General features: G+C 43.6%; 1 pseudogene; it reads right to left on the reverse strand.

The window, feature by feature from the left end:
• Positions 1-342: 342 nt before the first annotated feature.
• Positions 343-24,208, reverse strand: LOC113934099 (annotated as a pseudogene).
• Positions 24,209-25,348: the final 1,140 nt, after the last annotated feature.

The raw sequence follows: 25,348 nt of genomic DNA on the forward strand, positions 1-25,348 counted from the left end.
TCATTCTGCACAAGTTACTTGGCTTCCAATTTTTGGTGTTAGGTTTTTTCTTAATGACTTCAGGCTTCTAAAACACACAGGCAACGCTCAAAACCTATTAGTGCTTCTTTGGGTCAAATCAAAAAGTGGAGCTAAAGTATACGGAAGTCTTCAAATGCAAACTACATGGCTTCCTCACAAATGACTGGTATCAAGGTAGAAAAGATACAAAAAAGACAGAGCTTACATCATAGATTATCAAAATACATAGTTTGTCCTAACATAAAGCAGTGTTCCCAACCTGCTGCATGATGATCTTAACATTACTAGCAAGAAAAAACAGTACAAGAGTGAGGTTTATGTTTACATCGACTCCATGTCATATTTCTTTTCCATGCTGGTACGCTCAGAAAGATCTCTATGATACAGGCAATAATGACAGCTACATCTAATCTTTCCACCCTTGATTCAACATCAATTTCCTTCTGCTGTCATTCTTTCTGAAGCATAGAGAGCTGGTTGAGGTGGCACTGGTATTTAATAAATGGCACCATCTATCCTTTCCATCCTTTCTTTCTGTGCAGTTAACAATGTCCTTACTCTACCCCTTCTCCTGCTGAGTGTGCAGTAAACCAAACACTGTGAGTTCTTCTCTCTGTCCTGCTATTTGATAGAGGGGAAGGGAATTTGATACTAGGGTTTGAGAGTCAATTTACTATGGTTCCTTACTGATACTTCTGAGATAAGTTGAGAGGTAGCTGAGCCTTCCTGGGAATTCTCTTCACTAGGCATTTGAGAAGTCTCTGGGGCCCAGGTTGGGTAAAGCTTCCTTTGGTGAGTCCATTGAAAGCTTAGTCACGTACTGAAGCTCTTACTAGATCTTCAGATTCCAGTGGAAGGTGGTGCTCAAGACTCAACTTGCTGCAAAGTAGCCTGGAAAGAACTATATAGCCCAGAAGGAGCAAGAGAAACTCAACTTCAACAAACCGTGGTGAGAGAAAGAACAAACCTTGGTCATCTTTATTTCTAATATTTTTGCATGCACTCGAGGAAAAATTTGTCCTTAAATGTTCACTCTAAAAATAGAGCAATGGAGTAATGTAATTGGCTTGTAAGATAACACTATCATCTGAATTTCCACATACACTTCAACTCTCCCTTGCCTGTATGCCAAGCCCAATACCTTTCTGGCAGCGGGAATGTGGGAGGACCTTACAGCAGGCTAGAGACTGAGACACTTGCCTTCTCAAAGCCCATCAGGTGGTGCATTTCTCAGCATGCACTACAAATGAGCTACTTTCTCTGCAAGCAAATTTTGGTTGTTTGTACATGCTAAATTGGCATTCTCTGCATGGCCCAAGTTTAAAGCTTTTTGTAGCTCAAGCAGCCTTTGAACACCTAATAGCGGCTATTTGAGTTTGTTGGTACATTTCATAAAATTACACGATAAGGCAGTTCCACAATTCCTTCTATGTCGTGTGGTTTGTCCTTGGATGGAAAGGAATGATGGGAGGCCCACTCACTGGCAGTCACAGGCAGCAGTTCTGTGTCATCATAGCTTTCTCAGTATGCAACTAAAGAGTGCAAACAACTGTGGGATGCTTGTGACTCCTAAATCACTTGTAGCCTTCACTGTGTTTGTTCTTGTCAGAGGCAATTGCCCAACACTTTTCTTGATGGACTTTTCATTTTATAAATATTTCTTCAATAAGATTCACTTTGCTGGGAAGAACCAGAGCCTCCCGGCATCAAAATAGACGAAGGACACTAGACTTCAAACTGATGTAAAAAGTACAAAAGTAGCACATTTAATAACACCACTAAGCCTTCGGCACACAGCAGAATATGATTCAGGAGGAAAGACTTCTTAATAATATCTTTTCTGGGAGGAACTTTGTACCTAATCACTTGAGTAAATCAAATCACAAAAGTCCTTTGTCTTCATCTACTGAAAACAGCCTTCACCAGAGCAAGATTTTGACAAGTTTTTGATCAAAATTTTAGTTTCCATAGACCTCAAACCATAAAAATTATCTTTTGAAAGAACTCATACAAAATCTGTTGTTTTGAAATTTGGCTAGTGAAAGTATATACTTCAAGCAACTCATTTATCTGCGGGACTTTCTTCTTAATTTTTATTCTTTATTATAACTGGATTAATAGTTATTTATCAGGGTGTGTAGGTTATAGTGTATGATTGTGGATTTATTTTCCTCCTTAAAAAATTTCAGGGTGACAAATATGAAATTCTGCCTTAAATTCATTCTCATAGATAAGAATTCCAAAATAGGAACTTTCCTGGAAAGATCCATGGTCTATGTGGAATTAAGTAACCAGAAATTCAACATAGTTCTTAAAGTTTGCTTTGTTTAACATTAGTAATGCTTCCCTGCCAAATAATTCTCTAAATATTAGCATTATAGTATAATTTAATGGTTATTTCCCCCTTATATTGTTGAAATTTTTATTGATGTATATTGGCTTTAAAAAGATACAATATTTTTTTAGTTACTTAGCTAACTTGCTCTTTTAAAATTTGTATTAATCATTTGTCTATGTCCCCATTTAATAATTGGAAAATTGTTAACAATTGTTTTTCATGTGAAGTTAATATTTTTCGCAATCTATAACTGACTGATAGAATTTTAACATATAAAATACATAAGGAGATTTTGTCCCCTGTTGTATTCAGAATGCTTATCTAGACCTTAAGGTAAATAATGAGACATTAATAATCAGTTCAAATGATATCTTGCTTGGTTCATATTACTATTGTTGTTCTCCTGATTAGATATGATGAGAATCTGTGGGTTCTCACAATCATTGGTCATATCCAAGTTTGGGGATACCAGAAATGAAGTTGAAGTCAACATTCAGTTCTTTGGCCTTCTAAAGGCTGATGCTAAATCTGAAGTAGATTTTGGCAAAAATTCAAGATTGAATCCAAATATAGGAGCATCCCTACATTTAGTGGAAACTATTATATATGTGTAGTTATATATGCATACACACATATATAATACACATATGTATCTATTAATATAGTATTTTAAAGGTTATTTAAGAGTATGAAAATATGCCTACAGGTTATGCATTCAGTAACAGTAAGCTGAAAAGCAGTGTTAAAAAATCATCTCAAATTAAAAATTAACTAGTATCTTTTAAATTTTACTTTGTATTGGTAAATGTACCAAGGAAAAATGGAAGTATCTCCCTTCTTCTTCTTGAGGAGACCCCTCTACTGAGGGGGAAATTAAGATTTAACAGCCTTTAAAAAATGTTTCAGGGACCACTTGGATCTTTTGAAAAGGGTTTAGTCCTCTGAAGAACAGCACAGCTTTTTTGCTTCCGAGGTGGAGAGGGGCAGGGTGGAAGCTTTGCTCTCAGGTGTGGTCCCAGGTGGCCAGCTGCCTGGGCACCTGCAGAGGTGGGTCACTAAGCTGTGGCTTTGGGATGGCAGCAAGGGTCTGTGGGGTTCAACAAGTAGCCAGCAGGGAAGACAGCTATGAAGGACATCTTGATGCCATCTGGGGTAGCAGTGCCTACCAATGGTGAAGAATTGTTATCTGGTGGCAGCAGCACCATTAGCTGATGGTGCATAATGTCAGCAGTGACCACCCCCAGCAAGGACCATGCCTGCCCCTTTCCCCAGACATAGTAGTGCAGGTCCTTAGTTGGTGAGCAAAAAAATAAAGAGAGAAAGAAAGTAGGAAAGTGGGCAATTCATTGAAGTTGAAATGAAAATGACTGTCAAACATTTGAAAATATGCCCAACATCACCAGTATTTGAAGGAATGTTATGTAACAATAAAGAGATCCAATGGTTTACCAATTAGCTTGGCAAAAAATAATAATAGTGATAATATTCAGTGCCAGTAAAGATGTGGGGAGACTTATCTCTCATGCCTTATGATGCTGGTAGGGTCTGAACTAGCATACACTTTGGGAAAATAATCTGGTGGTACCTGTTAAAAGGAAAAAAGGCAAATTAAAAATGATAAATTATCTAACCAAAAAGGTAAAAGATCTGTACTCAGAAAACTCTAAAACACTTAAGAAAGAGATTGAGGAAGACACAAAGAAATGGAAAAACATTCCATGCTCATGGATTAGAAGAACAAATACTGTTAAAATGTCTATGCTACCTAGAGCTATCTACACATTCAGAGAAATCCCTATCAAAACACCAGCAGCATTTTTCACAAAGCTGGAACAAACAATCCTAAAATTTGTATGGAACCAGAGAAGACCCTGAATTGCCAGGGCAATGTTGAAAAAGAAAACCAAAGCTGGGAGCATCAAAATGCCTAACTTCAAGCTATATTACAAAGCTGTGATCATTAAGACAGCATGGTATTGGCACAAAAACAGACAACATCGATCAATGGAACAGAATAGAGAGCCCAGAAGTGGACCCTCAACTCTATGGTCAACTAATCTTCAACAAGACTGGAAAGAACATCCAATGGAAAAAAGACAGTCTCTTCAATAAATGGTGCCGGGAAAACTGGATAGCCACATGCAGAAGAATGAAACTGGACCATTCTCTTACGCCATACACAAAGATAAACTCAAAATGGATGAAAGACCGCAATGTGAGACAGGAATCCATCAAAATTCTAGAGGAGAACATAGGCAGTGATGTCTTTGACATTGGTCATAGCAACTTCTTTCAAGACACATCCATAAAGGCAAGTGAACAAAAGCAAAAATGAACTTTTGGGACTTCATGAAGATAAAAAACCTATGCACAGCAAAGGAAACAGTCAACAAAACTAAGAGGCAACCCACGGAATGGGAGAAGATATTTGCAAATGACATTTCAGATAAAGGGCTGGTATCCAAGATCTATAAAGAACTTCTGAAACTCAACATCCAAAAAACAAATAATCCAGTCAAGAAATCGGCAGAAGACATGAACAGACACTTCCCGCAAGAAGACATACAAATGGCTAATAGACACATGAAAAAATGTTCAACATCACTAGCCATCAGGGAAATACAAATCAAAACCTCAATGAGATACCACCTCACACCAGTTAGAATGGCAGAAATTAACAAGACAGGAAACAACAAATGTTGGCGAGGATGTGGAGAAAGGGAAACCCTCTTACACTTTTGGTGGGAATGCAAGCTGGTACAGCCACTCTGGTAAACAGTATGGAGGATCCTCAAGACATTAAAAATAGAGCTACCCTATGACCCAGCAATCGCACTACTAGGTATTTACCCCAAGATACAAATGTAGTGAAAATAAGGGGCATTTGCACCCCAATGTTCATAGCAGCAATGTCCACAATAGACAAACTGTGTAAGGAGCAGAGATGTCCTTCAACAGATGAATGGATAAAGAAGATGTGGTTCATATATACAATGGAATATTACTCAGCTATCAGAAAGGATGAAATCTTGCCATTTGCAATGATGTGGATGGAACCAGACAGTGTTACGCTAAGTGAAATAAATCAGTCAGAGAAAGACAAATACCATATGATTTCACTCATACATGAAATTTAAGAAACAAAACAGATGAACATAGGGGAAGGGAAGGAAAAATAAAATGAGATAAAAACAGAGAGGGAGGCAAACCATAAGAGACTCTTAACTGTAAGAAACAAACTGAGGGTTGTTTGAGGGGAGAGGTGTAGGGGGATGGGGTAACTGGGTGATGGGCATTAAGGAGGGCACGTGATGTAATGAGCACTGAGTGTTATATGCAACTGATGAATCACTAAATTCTACCTCTGAAACTAATAATACATTATATGTTAACTAAATTGTATTTAAATTAAAAAATGATAAATTATCTCAAAATTAAGGGAAAAAAAACACTTCCTGTTGAAACCTAAGAGTTATGGTCAGATTTCTATACTGAGGAAAATTTATAGCCTTTAAGTGACATTAGTATTTTTTGAAAGAATGTTGTGTTCCATTTCTAGTTTATATGTTTCGCAGTTAAAATTGCTTATCTCTTCATAACATCAGGAGGATGGCTGCTTCTTTGCTTTGGTCAAAATGTGGCTTTCCTTGCAGATCTGGGGACACTTCTCTTCAGTTTTCCTTCACTTGTCTCTCATGTCCACTCTGGGGCTTACTATATTTTGTGGCACGTTTTTCTAGTCTTACATAGCTATGTTGGTGGTGTTGGTGGTGTTGGCTCATGGTGTTACCTCTTAGGGTTTGAGATTCTCTACTAGAATATACTCAAAGGTTAATTCCAATCACTTCTGGTCTTGTAAATATCACTCACGTGAATGACGCTAGACACATTTTGACACATTAGGACATTTTATCAAGTCAGCGGTCCTATAAAAGTCCAAATTGAAAGTTAGTACTCAAAGGACCAGAGGTGAGGGTGAAATGACTTCTTCAAGTCTCTAGAGTCTTCGCTCCAATAATCATGCAACTTCAAGGCATGATTTGCTATAATAAAGAAGTATACTTCTTATCTTTCCAAATCAGGGAACTTCTGACTCATGATAGTGACAGCCTCTCTGTGAACCCAGGCTAGAAGCTGCAAAAAAATAAATGCGATGAGTTTGTATTATGTCTTTCCCTGTGTTCAAAGATGAACACACATCTGTTGGCGCCTTAGCCCACCCAGAAATCCACAGCCAAGAGGCGCCTACAAATCCTGCTGAATAATCTTCCTCAACCAACTCAATGTGTTACAGGGCCCAAATCGAACAGAATCCCAGCGTGAACTAGATAGAGCTGAGTGAGAAATAAGAACAGAATTTTCTCCATAAGGCTTTGTGTGTAGAAGCCACTAGGCAAAATGAGGGATGGTGGGAAAAGGCTATGAGCCCAGGGCTTGGAAGTCCAATTTTGATGTGCAAATCACACTCCAACTGCTTATCTCTTAGCTTCCTTAACAGGCCCAGCTTTCCCTTACATCTGTTTGTCTCCCTTAATCATCACATGGGTGCTGTGCTTTCACTCTCCCAACTGGGGGATATTTTAATTTCATTTCTTATGACAATTTATTGCAATACCTTCAACATGAAAAGTCAGGGGTCTAGTTCCATCCCCAAGTGAGAAGTGGACAAGGCTTTGTTCTAAGACAGCCCTGGTGTCATTCGTCATTCCTCTTGTGTATCTTTCCCTCCAATGCTGGCCAGTTTTCCCCTATTGCCTGGCCAGGCCCCACCCTTCAAGCTTCTGGGTCAGCAGGATCACAGGAGGATGCCAAGTGGGGGATAACACAGAAAATCACTTTTTTGGGAGGCCTGAGTTTTGGGGGGAAGTATTCATCACTGCAGCATCAAAATGTGAGCTTGGTTTGGACAATACATGTCATAGGGCTCTGTTCGCCAACATTCATTTGAGCGCCTTAGGGCCCCCTCCCTTCCTCCTGGAGATGGTCTGCAGCAGGCTCTGTGTGGTGTGGCGTTTTAGATTCCATCAGAAATCTAAAACCTGTAAACACACTGACAGCAGTCAGCCGGGGGATGTGAGAAACTCGCAAATGAACAACAAATGCAGGCAGAGAAAGGCCAGACCAAATGGACTGATGTTTTTCACAACCATGGAAGGGTTTAATCCGCTGGTCTCCAACCATATGGCACGCTGAACACCAGCCGGGAGAGGCTGGGAGGTACTTGGCGGCAGACCATGGAAACATAAATGCAAAGCATTTTGTTTCCTTGTGTGTGCTTTTTTCCCTTTAAATATTTACTTTTTGTGTTTTGCCAGGACACAGTTTCCATCCCATATGCAGAGCAGGCTGTTTTTGCAAATGGGGGCAGGGGTAGGCAGGGGACAGCTTGGCTCAGGGGACCTGTAATAGGATATTGATTCTGTCATGTCCATGTTGCTAGCTTTCCTCCCCAGGATGATGTTCAGCAAAAACCTGCCCCAAGCTTTGTGTCCAGGTTTAGCGGCTCCTGGAAGAAGGGTTCTCCCTTCACAAGCTCAGGCCCACATCCAAAGGGAGCAGGGCACCCGAAGGGAGCAGGCTGGCTAGTTCATGGAAAATGCATGCCTTTGTTGAGCCACTGGTAGGTGGTCTCTGTCTGTCAGGTCTGCAGCCCTGGGTGGGCAGCAGAACGTGCGAGCGAACCACACTGGCAGGGAACAGAGTCTTTGGCTTGGAGGCTGCTGATGGGGCATCTTTCACAAACTCTCCACCCCGCAAGAGAGTCAGAATGGGGAAGAAAGGTGGCAAGGGGAGTGGATGGGCGAAGGGAGAGCTGCTGGAAGAGAGAATGGGGGTGGCAAATCCCCAAGTGAAATAGAAATGTACCGTATAAAAATAAATAAATGAGTCCCAGGCCTTGAGCCATGTTTGAACCAAAATAATGTAAGCAATCAAATACTTACTGTCTCTAATTCAGTCAGGCTTCCAAACACATTACTTAACAGAAAATGGAAGGGTTTGTAATAAAGGAGTGTAGTGGTTGCACAACACGGGCCACGTGGCTAGAAGGCAGGCTCGGGGGCTGGCATATACAGATGTCCTGAACTAAAAATACACAGCCCTGGCATGTTTTCATTGGTTATGAGGGATGAGGACTGGAAGAAACATCCTGACATTCTCAGGAGGTCTCTGAGGGATTCCATTTGTTCCACATGCAACCAGAGGAGTAGACGTGAGGGGCGCCTTGCTAAATACTGAGACCCGGGCAGGGCAGCCACCATCCCACAGGCACAGAGTGAGCCTGTGGCAGTAGGACTCCTGCTAGGGAGATGGAGACCAGTCCACGTTTGTAAAGCAGTTTTTATTTTATCCTGTCTTCTCATGGTCCCCACCCAGAGACATGGAACCGTGGTCCTTACTCTCTAGCGCAGCGCTTCTCAAGCTGTCGCGGGCATCAGCCTGGGGACAGATTCACGGGCCCTGTTCCCTGGGATCCCAATCCAGTAAGTCTGGCTAGGACCCAAGAATATCCACCGTTGTAAGTCCCCGGTGCTGCTGCTGTCCTGGGCCACAACTTCAAGTTGTACTGTTCTCGGTGACGTCAAGTGGTAAGAGCCCTTACCAACCTGGGTAGCTGGATTCCAAGTCCGGGTTTCCCACCGAAACTGTGATGCTTCTGACTCTGTGTGCCCTCTCTGCCAGTCACGGTGCCCACACCGCCTGAGCCTGGGGTTGTCCTCAGATTCCTTCCTGACACAGTGTCTCTTGGCAGCCACTGGCCATCAGCTAGAGTTGAGGTGCAAATAAACTTACTTGTCATCTTTGAGGGGGCAGCATGGGCCCTGGCTTAAAAATCAGAGAACATGGACTCAGTCATGAGGAGGCCATTAACGAGGTATGGGGACACCAGATGAGGTTTCTAACTTCACTGTGCTTCAGTCTCCTCACCTGTCAAATGAGAGGGCTCGATTGGGTCCATGGTTCTCCATCAGGTTAATTCTAAGAATCCTATTGTATGAGACTGCTCGGGCTGCCATGACAAAATACCGAGGACTGGGGGGCTGAAACAACAGGAATTGATTTCTCAGTTCTGCAGGCTGAAGTCCAAGCTCAGGGTGCTGGCTGATTCATCTCCTGGGGTGGGCCCTCTTTGTGGCTTGCAGATGGCCATCTTCCTGCTGTGCCCTCACATGGTCATTTATCCGTGTATGCAAGTGTCTCATGTTTCTTTTTATAACAGCATTAATCCCATCATGAGGGCCCCGCCCTCATGACCTCATCTAAACCTAACTACCTCCCAAGGGCCCCCAACTCCAAATACCATGACATCGGGGTTTAGGACTTCAACAACAAATGAATTTGGCGAGGGGGGCACACAGTTCAGTCCATAGCACATATGGATAGCTTGTTTTAAAACACAGCTTCCTAAAAAATAAATAAATAAAATAAAACACAGTTTCCTGGGTTCTTCCTCCAGAGGTTCTGATTCAGTCCATCTGGAGTGGGATCCAGGAATTTATGTTTTTAGTAGGCATTCTACGTGATTCTCAGCCTCCTTCAAGCTTGAGAAGCCTTGGGTGAGTTGATCACTGAGTTCCCCAATTCCGGGCAGTGAGCTGCAGGGTCCTCCCGACTCCCAGCAACCACTTGTTCCTTTCTGCCTGAGCCCGTGACCTGCCTCAATCTTATCTGCCCACACTAGATGGAGAGTCTGGCTCGTTCCTACGCGGGGCTCTAGCCCAGCGCCCCTCCTAGAGTCAGGCACACAGTAGGCACGTAAGCGATGTTTACTGAGGGTCTTGCCCAGGACCCCTTCTAACTTCAAAAGTCTTTGAAACGTGCAAATCATCTTTGAAGAGTTCTCCAAGGGTTTATCTGACATTATTTAGGAAAAAAGCAGTAGAGCTGCCTTTGTTTTTACTGTCCAGGAAGCTTAACCAACAGTGGGTACATTTACATTTCCCTCTCTCCCCAAGCAGCAGAAAGCAAAACAACCTGCACTATGACTAGAAAATGAATCTACACAGACACAAAGGACAGCCTTGCTTCTTCCCCGTAGTCCTCTGGCCGGAGGCATCCTTCCTTCATTCCCTGCTGACTACAGGGCCAGTGCTGAGAGCAAAGGTAAGGCCATCACTGAGGCTCGGTTAGGACTATGTGACCTAAGAGAAAATGGGGACACTTTTCTACATTCCTTTAGTCCTAGGATAATGAAGGGAGGAATGGGAAGGGAATGTGGAATGAGTTTTCTCTGTTCCAAGTGGGACTCAGAGGAAGAAGACAGTAATGCAAAGTTGTTGAACTGGTATGTGGCAAATTATAAGCCATTTCTGAAAAATCACAGTAAGGTATCACTACACACCTTTTAGAACAGCTAAGATAAAAAATAGTCACAATAACCAAATACTAGGGATGATGCAGAGAAACCGGGTCTCCTCAGACATTACTGGTGGGAATGTAAAATGGTACAGCCATCCTAGAAAATTATTTAAAGATTTCTTATAAAACTAAACATACCATATGATCTAACCATTTTACTCCTGGGCAGTTACCCCAGAGAAATTGAAATTTATTGTCCACACAAAAGCAGGTACAGGAATGATTGTTTTAACTTTATTTGTAATAACCTTAAATTGTAAACAGCCCCAATGTTCCTTGATGGACAGATAGTTAAACACACAGGAATATCCATACTATGGAATTCTACTCAGCAATAAAGAACCACTATTGATACATTCAACATTTGAGAGGGATCTCAAGGGAATAAAGCTGAGAGCAAAAAGACAGTCTCAAAATATTCCATACATTATGTAACATTTTTGAAGTGATAGAATCATAGAGATGGAGAAGAGATGTAGTGATCGTCAGGGGTTAGGGAGGGGGAGAGAAGGGAGGGAGGTGGGCATGGCTATAAAGAGGTAGCACGAAGGAAACTTGTGGTGGGATTATTCTGTGTCTTGATTAGGGTGGTGGTTACATGAATCTACACGTGTGATAAAAGTGCATAGGACTGCACACACACACACGCACATATGCACAAGTACATGCAAAACTGATGAAATATGAATAAGATCTGGGATTATACTAATGTCAATTTCTTGGTTTTGATATTTCCCTATAGACAGATAAGATATACCATTGGGAGAAGTTGGGTGAAGGGTACATGGGACTTCAGGACTATTTTTGTAACTTCTTGTGAATGTATAATTATTAAAAATTCCTAAAGAGAAAAGTAAATAACTAAAGCTAAGCATTTTCTCACACTAGAAGCTCATTATAATTATTAGGAAAAGCAATTTCTTTCTCTTTTGGAGTAGAGGGCACCATCTTGGTGCATCATTTTATTATGAGTTATCTTAAAAGGCAAAAGAATAGAGAGACCAGAAATAAGCCTTTCCCTATATGCTGGAACGATTTTCACTGAGAGAACCAAGACCATTCAGTGGGGGAAAGGACAATCTATTCAACAAATTGTGCTGGGAAAATTGGACATCCGCATGCAAAGAAATGAAACTGGACACTTACCTTAAACCATATGCAAAAATTAGTTCAAAATGGATCAAAGATCTAAATGTAAGAGCTAAAACTATAAAACTCTTAGGAGCACACACAGGGGGAAATCTTCATAACATTAGATTTGGCAGTGATTTCTTGGATATGACACCAAAACCAGAGGCAATAGAAGAAAAAAAGACAAATTGACCTTTATCAAAATTAAATGTTTCTGTACGTGCATTAAAGGACACATCAACAGAATGGAAAGACAATCCACAGAATGAGAGAAACTACTTGCAAATCATCTATTTGATAGGTATTAATGTCCAGAATCTATAAAGAATTTCTACAACTCAACGACAAAAAAACCCCCACACAACCCATTTAAAAAAAAATGGACAAAGGACTTGAATAGACTTTCCAAAGAAGTCATACAAATGGACAAAAAGCACATGAAAAGATGCTCAATATCAGTAACCATGAGGGAAATGCAAATCAGAATCCACAATGAGATACCACTTCATACCCATTAGGATGGTTACTGAGGAAAAAAACAGGAAGCAACAGGTGTTGATGAGGATGTGAAGAAATTGGAACACTTGTACATTGCTGGTGGGAATGTAAAATGGTGTTATCACTATGAAAAATGAGATAACAGAGTCTCAAAAAATTAAACCTAGAATTACCATATGATCCAGCAGTTTCACTTGTGGGGATATACCCCAAAGAACTGAAAGCAACTAACCCAAACAGATATTTGTACGCCTATGTTCGTAGTGGCATTGTTCACAATAGCCAAAGATGGAAATGACCCAAATGTCCATCAATGGATAAATGGATAAACAAAATATGGTATATACATTCAATGAAATATTATTCAGCCTTAAAAACAAATGATATTCTGATACATGCTATCACATGAATAAACTTTGAAGACATTATGCTAACACCTTGACACAAAGGACAAATATTGAATGATTCCACTTATATAAGGGACCTAGAGTAGTCACTCATAAAATGGAACAGTTGTTACCAGAGGCCTGGGTGGGGAAAATGGGAATTATTATTTAGTGGGTATTGAGTTTTAGCTTGGGATGATGAAAAATGATCGAATGTACTTAATACTACAGAACTGTACACTTAAAAATGGTTAAAATGGTAAATTTTATGTTGTGTATATGATAGCATAATTTTTTTAAAAGCATTACTAGAGATAAATAGGGTCACACACATGCACGTGTGTGCACACACACACACACAGAGCAAACATTGCCAAATTCTTCCCCTCATTCGGGAAGAAGAAGTCTGTTCAATCCCTAATAAGAAGTCTGTTTTACTATAGGATTTATGGGAAACAGAATTTATAGTGCCAAGCAATACTTAGACAAGTTGCAGCTTTCAGCTTGGCCTTGGTTGTCCTGTGTGTTTTGACTGAAAGTCACTATTCCTGTGCTATTGATCTCTGCTCCCTCATAGAACTCAGTCTGACAAGGCTACTTGGGGGATTCTGAAAGCAAGTTATTCTTTTTTTTTTTTTAAAGATTTTATTTATTTATTTGACAGAGAGAGAAAGAGAGCACAAGCAGGGGAAGCAGTAGGCAGAGGGAGAAGCAGGTTCCCCACTGAACAGATAGCCTCATGTGGGGCTCAATCCCAGGACGCTGGGATCAAGACCTGAGCCAAAGGCAGACGCTTAACCGACTGAGCCACCCAGGTGCCTCGCAAGTTATTCTTTCTTGATTTACACCATTTGTCTTTCCTGGAAAGCCTTCTCTTCTCTCTTTTTCTTCTCCACCTGTTTGAATACTGCCTACCTCCGGACCCAGCTCCAATTCCACCTTCTCCATGACTAAGTCATTACCAAATTTCTTTGCCTCGTGTGCTCACTCGCTGCACTTCCTGTTCAGGCCCATTTTTTTACATCTGCATTTTTTAGGTAGATTTACAATCTCAAATTTCATATTCCTCCAATTTGTGAGTGAGGTCCTCAAGGCACAAACCAAATCATTAATCTCCTTTTTACTACCAAGTAATTCGGTGCTGTGATTTTCAGAGTGGGTGCTTAGTAAAAGTTTTGGAACAGATGGAAAAGAAGTTTTTATCCATTTTCCTATACAATTCTGAAACATCTGAAAAAAATTTTTAAGTGAGAAAACTCAATGAATAAAGAGCTAGCCTGTGAAAGACAAAGACACCTAAAAATGTAGGTGTATAAGGATTTCTGAATTCTGAAAGCAGTGCATTAAAAATATGCTGGAGTGAGAAATGTAGCTCTTTCTGAAATCACGGGTTGCTAGAACTACAGGGAACCTGAGACCATCTACTACTAATTTCCATATCTCACAGAACAGGAAAAAAATGCCCAGAAAGTTGAAGATGTTGACCTAGGAAGACATGGATGGTACAGGGTTGGGACTAGAACCCATGATCTCTAAGTTCCTACTTTTTCTTTGTACTTCCTGCAGCTGCCTGATGGAATTATTTTTTTACTGAGATGTAATGAGTGAGATATATGGGGCATGCAGGAATGATAAATGGTATGCTGGAGATGAAGCCTATTGCATTAATAGGGAAAATAATCTTGCATGTTCAAATTGGCAGGTCTGTGGGTGTAAATGTTCTTATGCTGGGGGAGCAGAGATGTAGATGACTGTGGTGTGGAAATAAACAAAGACCACCCAAAGAGAACAAGCAGAAGCTATTTATTCGGAGTGTGTTCTAGCAAGGGAGTCAGCCACCATCACTTGCATTTGGCAGAGGGTCAAGGCAGGCAGACGAGTGGGAAAGCTTTATAGTGGAGAGAAGGGGAGGCTTCAGGTGTGCACTGATTGGAGGCTGTTTGGCCTGGGAAAGCTGGGGGAGGGATAATTACAAGGGGGGCATTCTACTCGATTGTCTAGGATTTGGCTTTCTCTGGTTGATCTTAAACTGGAGGCAGGGACAAAAATTAGGGTAGTTGTCCATTATTAACCAAGTCCTGGTTATTTGGGGCCGGTTGTTACAGAGGTTATTGTTTGGCTGCCTGGCGCAGCTGCTAGAGATAATGGTCGGACTTCCTGTAAAAATCTTAGAGACAGCAGGTTGGTTTTCTGGGCTGGTTACTGTATCATGGATTGGTTTCCTGGGTGGCCGATGCAGACTGTGGGTCAGTGTTCTATTTTTATATATGGTCTGGCCATTGCCTGCTTATGTATTCAGTCTCTCAGTGATTATATCTAAGGAAATCAACCACTTCTTGCTCTCTCTCTGAATAAGCATCTCCTCCTTTCCCAGACTGAAATGGAGCAGCACATTCAGGAAACATGCCTCCATCTTATTGGAGAACAGAGCCTGTGCTGTCTACTATGCCCCCACAAGCCTTCCTTAAACACTGCTTTTCTTATATTGATTTGCTGCTGAAAAATATGTGCATTAACTCAGGACTGAGTCTGCCTCTCCTGCACCTCCCACTCATCTGATCTATTCTTCCCCTCCTCCCTGCACCCCCCCCCCGCCACGCTTTCCTCAGGCGGGAATCCTTGCCTCCCCAGACATTCCCACACTTACCCTTACTTCCCTGCCCTTTCCCCCACAGCTACCCACTTCCTGGAATGCCTTCTGCTCTCTTTCCCAAATTCTGCCCACGGTTCAAGTTTCAATTTTAATCCATGAACCATCTCCCCACCGCTCTGGTGGGTATGCTGTACATCAGAGACTCACCTGGGGCAGCTGCTTAAAAGGCAGAGTCCTGGGCCCCCTCAGATTTGGATTTATTAGGTCTAGGCAGGTTGGGTAAGCCATATGTGGACAGACTGGGAACAAGGGGGAAGAGTGCTTTAATTAAAAAGTAAACAACATTTGGGGACGTATGGGTGGCTCAGTCCATTAAGTGTCTTATTCTTGATTTCGGCCTCAGGTCGGGATATCAGGGTTGTGAGGTGGAGCCCCCAGTCGGGCTCCTCATTCAGCATGGAGTCTGCTTAGGATTCTCTCCCTCCTCCTCTGCCCCTTCCCCCCCCCCCCGACCCCAGCTACCATGTGCTCACCTCTCTCTCTCTCTCTCTGAAAAAAAAAAAAGTAAACAACATTTGCATGAATAGAGAGGTGGAAAAACACACCCAGGCGTGTGTGTGTGTGTGTGTGTGTGTGTGTGTGTGTGTACATATTACATATTAGAAAAAAACTGTGAAAAGCTTTGAAACAAACCAAAAAGATAGCTGGGCATCTTCATTGGAAAACTAGGCACTATCTGGCCTGTCTTCCAGATCTATTTGATTTTATGTCCAGTTTTATGTGGTGTCTGCCCCTTTCACTGCCATTGAGCTTTTTAGAGCTCTGTAAATTGTGGATAACTGACAGCAATGCAAACACATTTTGCATGTGATCGAGGTCCCATTGATTTCTTTCCCCCACTGTGGAAAGAGTGACTTTTGCATCTACTAAGCAAATTCATTTCGGTATTCTTAACAGCCTATGGATGTGTGTCCCTTGGGTTCTCCTTTGAACCAGTGCTAACATCTTACTGGTTCTCTCATTAATTGATAAGTCAAATAAAATCCTTGGCATATGTTCATTTGATATTCCTATGAGAGCCATGGTTTACCTTTTACAAATCCTCTCTGTCATACCCCGGGCCCTACTCGGCTGAGTCATCTTACCCTGAGTAAAGGGTTTAGTTTGGTGAAAGAGATAGACGAGGGACTGACGACAGCCCAAGCCATGCAACCAGAGCATTATTAGGTGATGCGCTTTCAAAATGGTCATTCAAAATGCTGGCATCATCACTTTGTCATTATTTATCCCTCCCAGATGCCTTTGAGGAAGAATGAGTGTGTAACATTAGTCTTAGCTTTTCCATACAGCTCTGGGAAATTTCCTGGAACTCCCAGAGTGCCACACAAGGTAGAGTAGAGTAAACATCAGATCCTCCGATGGCAGGTACAGCACCGAATGCTGCTGGCTGCTCAGAGTGTAGTCACAGAACATCTCGCCTCTTTCATCTGTAGGAAGCCTGGGGAGATTCTGCCTCAGGACCTCCTGGAATGCTCTCCACCTGGTTCTCATGTGGCCAGGCAGCTGGAGCTGCTTAGCTGTCCAGAAGCCAGGAGCACCAGATGAGCCACGTGCACACCCGAGAATACCCACCTCTCCTGGCTCAGAGCTGCTTCATTCCCTTTCTGGTCCTTGTTTTAAAACCGTTAGGTGAAAGGTCCAGGTGCTTCTGCACCTTTTGCCTTTCAACCTTCCATGGACGAAGACTCTCTCCTTGACCAAACTTTAGACTCCTCCGAAACCTCTTCTCGACGAGGCTTCATCCTCGGGCCCTGTCTTCAGCCTGCCTCGTGACGTAGCAAGAATCCTGCTAAGTCAGGTTAGGGAGAATCCCACTGTGCCTGATATCTGATCACCTTCCATATCTGATCAAATTCCTCATCCCTTACCCTCCGTATCGATCACACTGGCCCTCCTTCAGCAAGGATCTTAGGTTGGTTTAGCAAGAATCCTCCTACCTTGATGTCTCCTCTTAGTACTTTTCCATCCACTGACCCTCTTGCTCTGCTCCTGGGCTCTAAACCCCCAGCTGTCTTGGCTATATTCAGAGTGGAGCCCCATCTCTCTCCCATTGCCACGGTCCTGACACCTGTTGCCATAGTCCTGACTAACGTCTTCCTTCTGTTTTAACAAGTGTCAGAATAATTTTTTTCTTTAACACCACTAGCGTGTGAGCTCAAAGAGATGACTCAGCCTGGCCATTCTGACCCCTCAGCCAAGCTGACTCAAGCTGATGTGGGCTGCTTTCTGCTTTCTGAGACCTGCCCCAACCAAATAACCATCTCTGCATCTTCCAAGGCATCCTGTTGTGCATTCACCCCTGGACATCTCTAGCCTGCATCCCTAGAAGAGAATCACCAATTCCCCTTCCTTGAAAACCTCCCAATGTGCAGACCCTTGTTTCAGTTGCTGGAGTGTCCTGGAGTTCAGGGCCAACGGAGAGCATTTTCACCAGCCATGGAACCGCTCACACCATCTTCCTATGTGTTTCTTCATGTGTGGAAGGGGCCCGATGATTTTGTAATCCACCTCCCAGCACCCCTTGGGGAGATGTCTGATTTTTTTAGCAGGAGAGAATTCTACATGCTTGGGACATTAAAATATATATATATATATATATATATACGTATATATATATATACGTATATATATATATATCAGCTCAGCCTCGTAGAACCCAGAACCCAAACAGAAGTCAACCACCAAAGTGTGCGAGGACAAAAGCGGGCTAGGAAATGTGCCTAATTGGCTGACACAACAAGCCATTTTCCTAAAGGGCAAAGACCGAAAAAGAATTTACGACCTCAGTTGCTTTCCTTTCTTTTTTCTTTTTTCCAGCTTCCTCCTCCACCCTACGCAATAAAGATCAGTTTGTCTGGGAGCCACTTCTTTTTGATGAGAGCCCGTCTCTGGGAGAGGGACTGGGCTTCAAGGAGCACATAAAAGTAAGTAGTAAAACACAAAACACAGCACACAGTGCAGTGCCAGCCCGTGTCCTCTGCCTGGCAGGCCCTGTGTCTGGCGCAGCCCGGCAGCCTGCCTCGGTGTCCAGTCACCATGTGCTCAGCGAAGAGCAGTTTGCAGTGAGGTCAGCCTAATTAGCCAGGCTAATGTCTGGTTTCCTGGGGAGAGCTTTTGTGAAGTAATTGCCTGCCTTGGGGTCAAAATGTAGTAATTATAGGTCTTTTTTTTTTTACTAAATGAGATAAACAGCCTTTGAATTCTTCCAGCAAGTTAGCCAATCACACCGAGAGACTTCTCTTTGTGCCGCAGACACAGAGGATATTTTGACAGGTGATTTCAATACCATGTAGCTATTTATTTATTCTGGGCTTGGGACATAAACACAAACATCTTGGCCTACAATTGCACATGTTAAAAGACTATCAAGACTCTTGTCAGAACCAAATGTGGGGATTGTGGGGACGGACGGTCTGCTTAAAACGCTGACGTCGGGGAATAAGGCCGACAGATACTTTGAGCTAAAGCAGAAATTCCATCACAATTTTAAAGTTAACAGAACAGCAGAATTATCCGTGTTAACCAGCTCCCTTTCTCCCAGTTGTTTGCTTATTTTCTTTGTAAAAATCAACAACAGAACAGTCTGGGAAGACCATGGCAAGCTAATAAAGTAGGCAACGTCTTTTCCATCTCCGGAGGTAGACAATAGAGCATGGAGACTGATGAATTCCGAGCATGACATGAACATATTTTTACCAGTCGTGGTTGGGGTGAAGGTGACTGGCTCCATGGAGTGTGAATAAAACTGGTGTGGAGACTGGGAAAGAAGGAATGGAAAAATGTTTTATAACCAAAATGAACACCACTTCCAGGATTTTGTTGTCTCCTGGGTACCCACCCCCTCACACACACACCCTGCGGGCACCTAGCTGGCTAACCCTTGCAACCGAAGCCCCACATGTTGCCCACAAACCATCAGCATAAATATCACTGGGGAGTTTGCTCAAAATGCAGAGTCCTCGGCCTCATTGCAGACTTCCTGAGTCATGATCTGCATTTGAATATGATCCCCAGGGGTTTCTTATTCAAGATAAAGAAGCCTTGGTTTAAATTACCATGTGATAGGGTTTATTCCAGATAGGTGTGGCTCATTTTGAGGAAAGACATTGAGAAAGCCAAAGTATGGGGACATAGGGTGAGCTGTTAAGTACTAGAATGGTGACCTACAACATTTTGGTCTCTTTAGAAGAACTGTGATTTGTAGACTGTCTTAAGGTCAAAACTCAGTTGGGTGCATGTGGGGGGTTCAGCCCACCTCTCTGCTCCTTCCCCGCTCTACCTGGGAAATGTGAAGGATATAGTCTCCCTCCCTTTCTGGATCTATTGATGCAGCTTGATACTATGTATCAATTACTATTGGAGCATGTGGCTGGTCCATGTCTATTCTCACTTCTCCTGGTACCTCTTTTAGGCCCGGTCACGCATATGGAAGTCTGGTATTTAATGACCCAGGTAAACTTTTGAGCATCAAAACAAACCTTAATGTTTAGAAGGAACTGCCTGCTGGGGTGGGTCCAGAAGGAGGTTTGCACGTTCATACTGTTTTGAAATCCCACATCAAATGCACCAAATGGTGGTTGGGAGCTCTGCAGAGCTTGTGTATAGGATACCCCTGATATTTTTCTAGCACACAAAAACTCTGCCTTCAGATGGTGTTGGTGAAGATAGGCAACACTTCATGATGCAGAGCATGGATTTTTTTTAAAGACATTTATTGGACCCATGTCACTATATTGTATAGCTTTCTATATACTAAAATCAACACTTTAACCAGCAGTAAGCAATCCTGAAGGAAAAGAATTAGATTATACTACAATATTTCCATTATTTTAATTGCATTTGAGAACTTGGAAGCCAAAGTGCTTTCAAAGCATTCTGCAAATGAGTTACTCCAAAATCACCTCGTACCCAAGAAAATTCTGGTTGATGACACATATTCTATTCCTGAAATCAGAATCTCTTCTCCAAATCATCCTATAGGAACTCCATTCTTAATCCTGCACAAAATACATGAGTTATCTACCTAAGACTGCCTAGCTCTGGAGTAGAAGTACCACTAAATGGTAGCTGTTGGGCATATTCAAGCCACGATACTAAGTAAGATAAAGAATATTCTTCATTCAACAAGTATTTATTGAGTACATAATGTCTAAATATAGGTCTAGAGTGAGTAATTGTAATAGCAGTTAAAATTTTAGTAAATGTCTGCTGTCTATCAGGCAATGGTCTATGCAGTTCTCATGTATTATTTAACTTATTTATAAAATAATCCCATAGACTGGTAGATTTGGAAGGTGAAGCCCAGAATGTCCAAATAATTTGGCTGAGATCACATGCTTAGTAAGTGATGGAGCCGAGATTTGAAGCTAGGGAGTTGTCTCATGAGTTGAAATTAGGAAGTTGTCTCATTATTTGAGGCTCTTAATCCCAATATGATGCACGTCTCTAAGAAGACAGACCCTACACTTGCTCTCATGGCACTTAATATTTCAAGGGAAGACAGACATTAAATGACCACTAGCAAGACTAATGAATTTTAAGTCTGATGAGTTTTAGGCTATGGAAGCATATCAGAGGAGGGACTGAAGGTTTCCAGAATAAGTCATAAGTTTAAGTTGCAAGTGAGAATTCCTGGCATAAAGTTTCCATAGCGAGGCCAGAGTGTGGAGCTAGAGCCAGATTAGGGTGAGACTGGGTGATTTACGGTAATGATGTTGAGTTTTATTTGGAAAGCAATGGAAAGCTGTTAAACTAAGAGAGAAAGTGCCCCAATCTGACTACAACAACAGCAGGGTGGAGGCGTGGAGAATGAGAGGCTTGGAGGTGGTAAGGGAGAGCCCTGGTCAGAAGCTGTTACAGTGGGGATGATGGCTTTGCCAGAGTGTTGGCCATGGGGATGGGACACATGGTCTGAGGTGGGACCAGCTGGACTTGATCTAACCTGGGGGACAAGGGAAAAGGAGTTTGATTTCTGAAATGTAAAATATGAATAGTGAAGCTTAGTATAGACTCATTGACTTGATAAAATAGAACCAAGTATAACCATTCATGGAGCCTCTCCCCCATATTTTATATACCGCACTATGGGCCAGGCACCCGGCAAAGTGGTTTATGTGCATTTTATCATTGATCTTTATAACAACCCTGTCAGACTAGCACTGTTTGGGTTCCCATCTTACGGGTGAGGAAAATGAGGCTGGGGAGGATTAAGTGGAGGGCCCAAGGTCACAAGAAAAGTGGCAGGAGCAGCGTTAAAGCCCTAGGGTGTCTGATTTCACAAACCACGGTCCTCATGTGTCTCTTTCTGAAGCTTGTCTGATGATAAGACTCACCTGGGATATTAGTTGAACAAACTTATCTCTGGGAGCCACCCCTGGATGTGCTGATTCAGTGAGCTGGGGCCCCAGGATCTGTGTGCTCGCAAGCTTCATCACCCCTTTCCCCTCACTCCGCATAGTTTTATTTACAGAACTGATCAAAGTGGAAATTTTATGTATTATTATCTAGCAGCCCCTCTAGAACATAAATCCCAAGAAGGCAGTGGCTTTGGCCAGCTCCTGGAACACACCAGGACCGACCCCACCCTCCTTCACACCCCTCCCCTCTCCCCGGAGGACCATGAGAGCTCCTGGCCCCGTCTCCTGGCTTCTGTCCTTGCCCCTCCTTTGGCCAGCCTCCACACTGAAGCCGGAGGGATCTTTGAGAGATGGAAATTTAATCTGCCATCAATCCCTTGCTCACTGTCCTTAGAACAAGAACGTTCTGATCAGGCCCTGGTCTCCCCTTCCTTCCTCCCTTGGTCCCTCGATCCAGCTAGCCCCTCAGGCCTCCAATCATCCCAAGTGCTCTGAGCCATCAAGGGTCCCATGGAGGCTCCCAAGCACGCTTCTTGTGGTGGTACCAGAGCTGCCCTTGCTGGTACAGTGTGGAGGCAGTGAGGCTGGAGGCCACGCTCCCCATTGGCCACTCCTCTGCCCACTTCCCCTCCTGGGCTGTTCCTAAGGCTTCAAGGGAGAGCTGTTTGCTGGCTGGCTCTGAGAAAGCCTCAGTAGGACAGGCACTCTGGTCACGCTGCTGACCTGGGTGGAAGGCACGAGAAGGTGTCCTGAGTGGGAGGTCAGGGAGGGCTGCTCAGCTGTCCTGGTGGTCAGGGGCAGAGTGGAGAATACAGGGAGGTCTCCCGCAGGAGAACTCTGCGGTGGCTGCTCCCTGGGTGGCCCGGCCGGCATGGCCTGCTGTGTTCTGTGCAGTTAAAAGAAAGCTGCGGGTGGAGGGACCTCGCTGCTCAGAGCCCCGACCACGGCTTACGCCACACATGGCTAAAGTACACAGACGATTAGCAATCAAGGGAAGGACCTCCCTGCTAGGGAAAATGACACAGGGGTTACTTCTCTGTAAACAGCCCCAGAAAAAGCACCGGGTCCTTTTACGGGCTGTCTCTCCTTCCTTTGAGAAGTTGCAAATGCACCCACTGAGTGCTTTGGCTCTCAACTCACAAACGGGGGAGGAGCAGCCCAGACACACACAGTCACAATCTACAGCCTCCCAAACAGCAGAAAGCCCCAAAGACCCTTAGGACTTCTCAGAAGTCTGTGCGTGCTTGAGATCGAATCTTGCTGCGTGGAACCCACGGTGCCTGAAATAGAAAACAGGTTGTCCTCAGGTCAACGTGGCCTCCCAGCTCTGGGGAAGCATTCCCTGTGTGCGCCTTATTCCGGCGCCTTTGTTGCCCAGGTCACTGGTAGGAGCAAAACAGAGCATTTGCATGTTGCCTCTGTTACTTATTCGGGATTAACATCTCCTGAGTAATCTGTCAGGCCCTCCTGAGAAAAGGTGGGACAGAGACTTATGGGGTTTTAAAAACCTCCAACCCTACTCGTATCTGTGAGGCCAGAGCCTTTCAGAGTCTTTGCAGCAGGGTGATTACCAGTCGTCCCTCTACCTGGGAAGCCCAAAACAACATTCTCTGGGAACGAAGATTTCTGGTTGTATTAGTGGCCATTAAACTTATGAATGACAGAAGGCCCCACACAGACCTAAGCACCAAAGGCCATTTCTGGGCTTCTGCAGCTGGGAAGTCGAGATGGGCTGGGGTGTGCATTCCAGTGGGAGAAGGGAGAGCAAATGTGCATTGAGCACTGAGCACAGATTGCCTGAGCCAGAGCGTTTAGCCCTCAAACCACACAGCCATCATGGCCCCATCCTCATCCCCTTTTGCAGAGGAACAGGTTGAGGAGAAAGGCCGATGGCTGGAGGCCAGCAGGGCCTGGATGTGACCACGAGGCCCTGAAAGGCTGAATCTCTGAGTGTCCCTCGGTCTTGCTTCTGTTATCCTTAGGCAGAGTCACTCTGCTTTTTGGATCAGCCATCTTCTGAATTTGTCCCATTCTCCCCTCCTGGGCACAGCCTTCCTCCCTTCAAGGAAAAATCCCCAATGGGAAGTCTTTTGGCCCGGGGGCTTCAGGCCAGGGTGGTCTCCTGCAGCAGGTCGACAGAGCAGGGAGCGGGGCCAGGCAGGAAATATAAATGTGTGACAAGGGCCATGTGCTGGGCACTGTGACAAACCACGACCAGCCACAGCCACTTCGGGGATGTGGCCCAGGGGTCACCAGGTCCTCCAATTCTCAAGAAAAGCCAGAAATCTGGATTTTTCTTATAAAAGTCTCTGCTTTTGAAAATGCTATGCAGGACTCACAAAGTACATTTTGAAGTCACAGGTGTTCAGCTTCTGCTCTCCAGAGGAGTCCTGGAGAAGCAGCCTCAGTGGCTCACCTGCTTACCTGTCTTTGAGGCGGTTCCTGTGGCCAGGGGTGCTCCAGCCATCTGGGACCTGGTCTGCTGCCAGGGCTGGGGGCGTGAGTGTTCAGAGGGAGGTGTGATTGAAACCCCACTGAGACCACCCTGTCTGTGGATGGAGTCTCCAAAGAAGTGATTGGGTAAACTCTAGAAAGTCTGTAGAACCACTTGTAGGAATCCATGGGTCCTCAGAGAAAATTGTAGGAGAAAAAAGTATTCCATTTAAAAGTTAAAGTTGGTTATTTTTTGGAATAGCTTCAAAGCAGAGATGAACATAATGGGCTGAGAGACGGCTGATATAAGCAGTAGTGACATTTCTTCAGCCTCTAATGAATGTGCCTTAGTCAGAAATTAGGGGACCCTCTGAGGTTGGGTTGGAAGCTTGGTTTCCATTTCCTATTCAAATGTGGGCCTGTCTGATGAGATAAATACAAAGGAGCCAGATGTGGTCCCTCTGTAATAGTTGCTGATTATACTGGATCCTTTGCCTGCAAGGCATTTTCACCTGGGGCGGGGGGCTGGACTCTGATGAGCTACTTTGGGGGCCTTTCTAACTTGGGTTCTAACTACATAGCCTGGCTAGAAGAAAACACGCTGTGTGTGCACATGCTTCATGACAGACTTCAAATTCCTAATTGAATAATTCTGCAGCATAAATTTGAATATTCTCTTGTCCTTGGTACGTATCATTTCAGGAGACGCTCCCCTGTGAGATACAGAGATCTGAGCACCAGCAGGGGTCCCTGTGCCCTCAATCCTCATGTCCCTGTCTCATCACAGAGCCCAAGATTACTTGAAGCACTATCTTTCCTCAGGCTTAACACATTGTGTGTCTTCGTTAAGCTTCCATGGTTCTACACTGACCTGGAAGGATGGCGTATTAGTGCTTGGAACACAACTTGCTCTGAACTGCCTGCCTGGTTTCAGCTGCCATACACAACTTTCCTCTTAGAAAGGTCTCTAATAATAGGCACTCTGAGCCTATTTTTCAGAGGAGGAAACTGAGTCTCCAGGAGTCAGAAGGAGGCTCTACACGTGAGTTATATTTATCATATAGATAAAAGTGTCAGGGGCAAGATGCCAGAGTATCACACAGGACACTGTTGGCTCCAGCTGGCAGAAAATTCCAACACAAGTGAGCTAATGAGGAAACTTATTCTCTAACAA

This window comes from Zalophus californianus, chromosome 13 (assembly GCF_009762305.2).
Source record: "Zalophus californianus isolate mZalCal1 chromosome 13, mZalCal1.pri.v2, whole genome shotgun sequence".
Lineage (NCBI taxonomy): Eukaryota > Metazoa > Chordata > Mammalia > Carnivora > Otariidae > Zalophus > Zalophus californianus.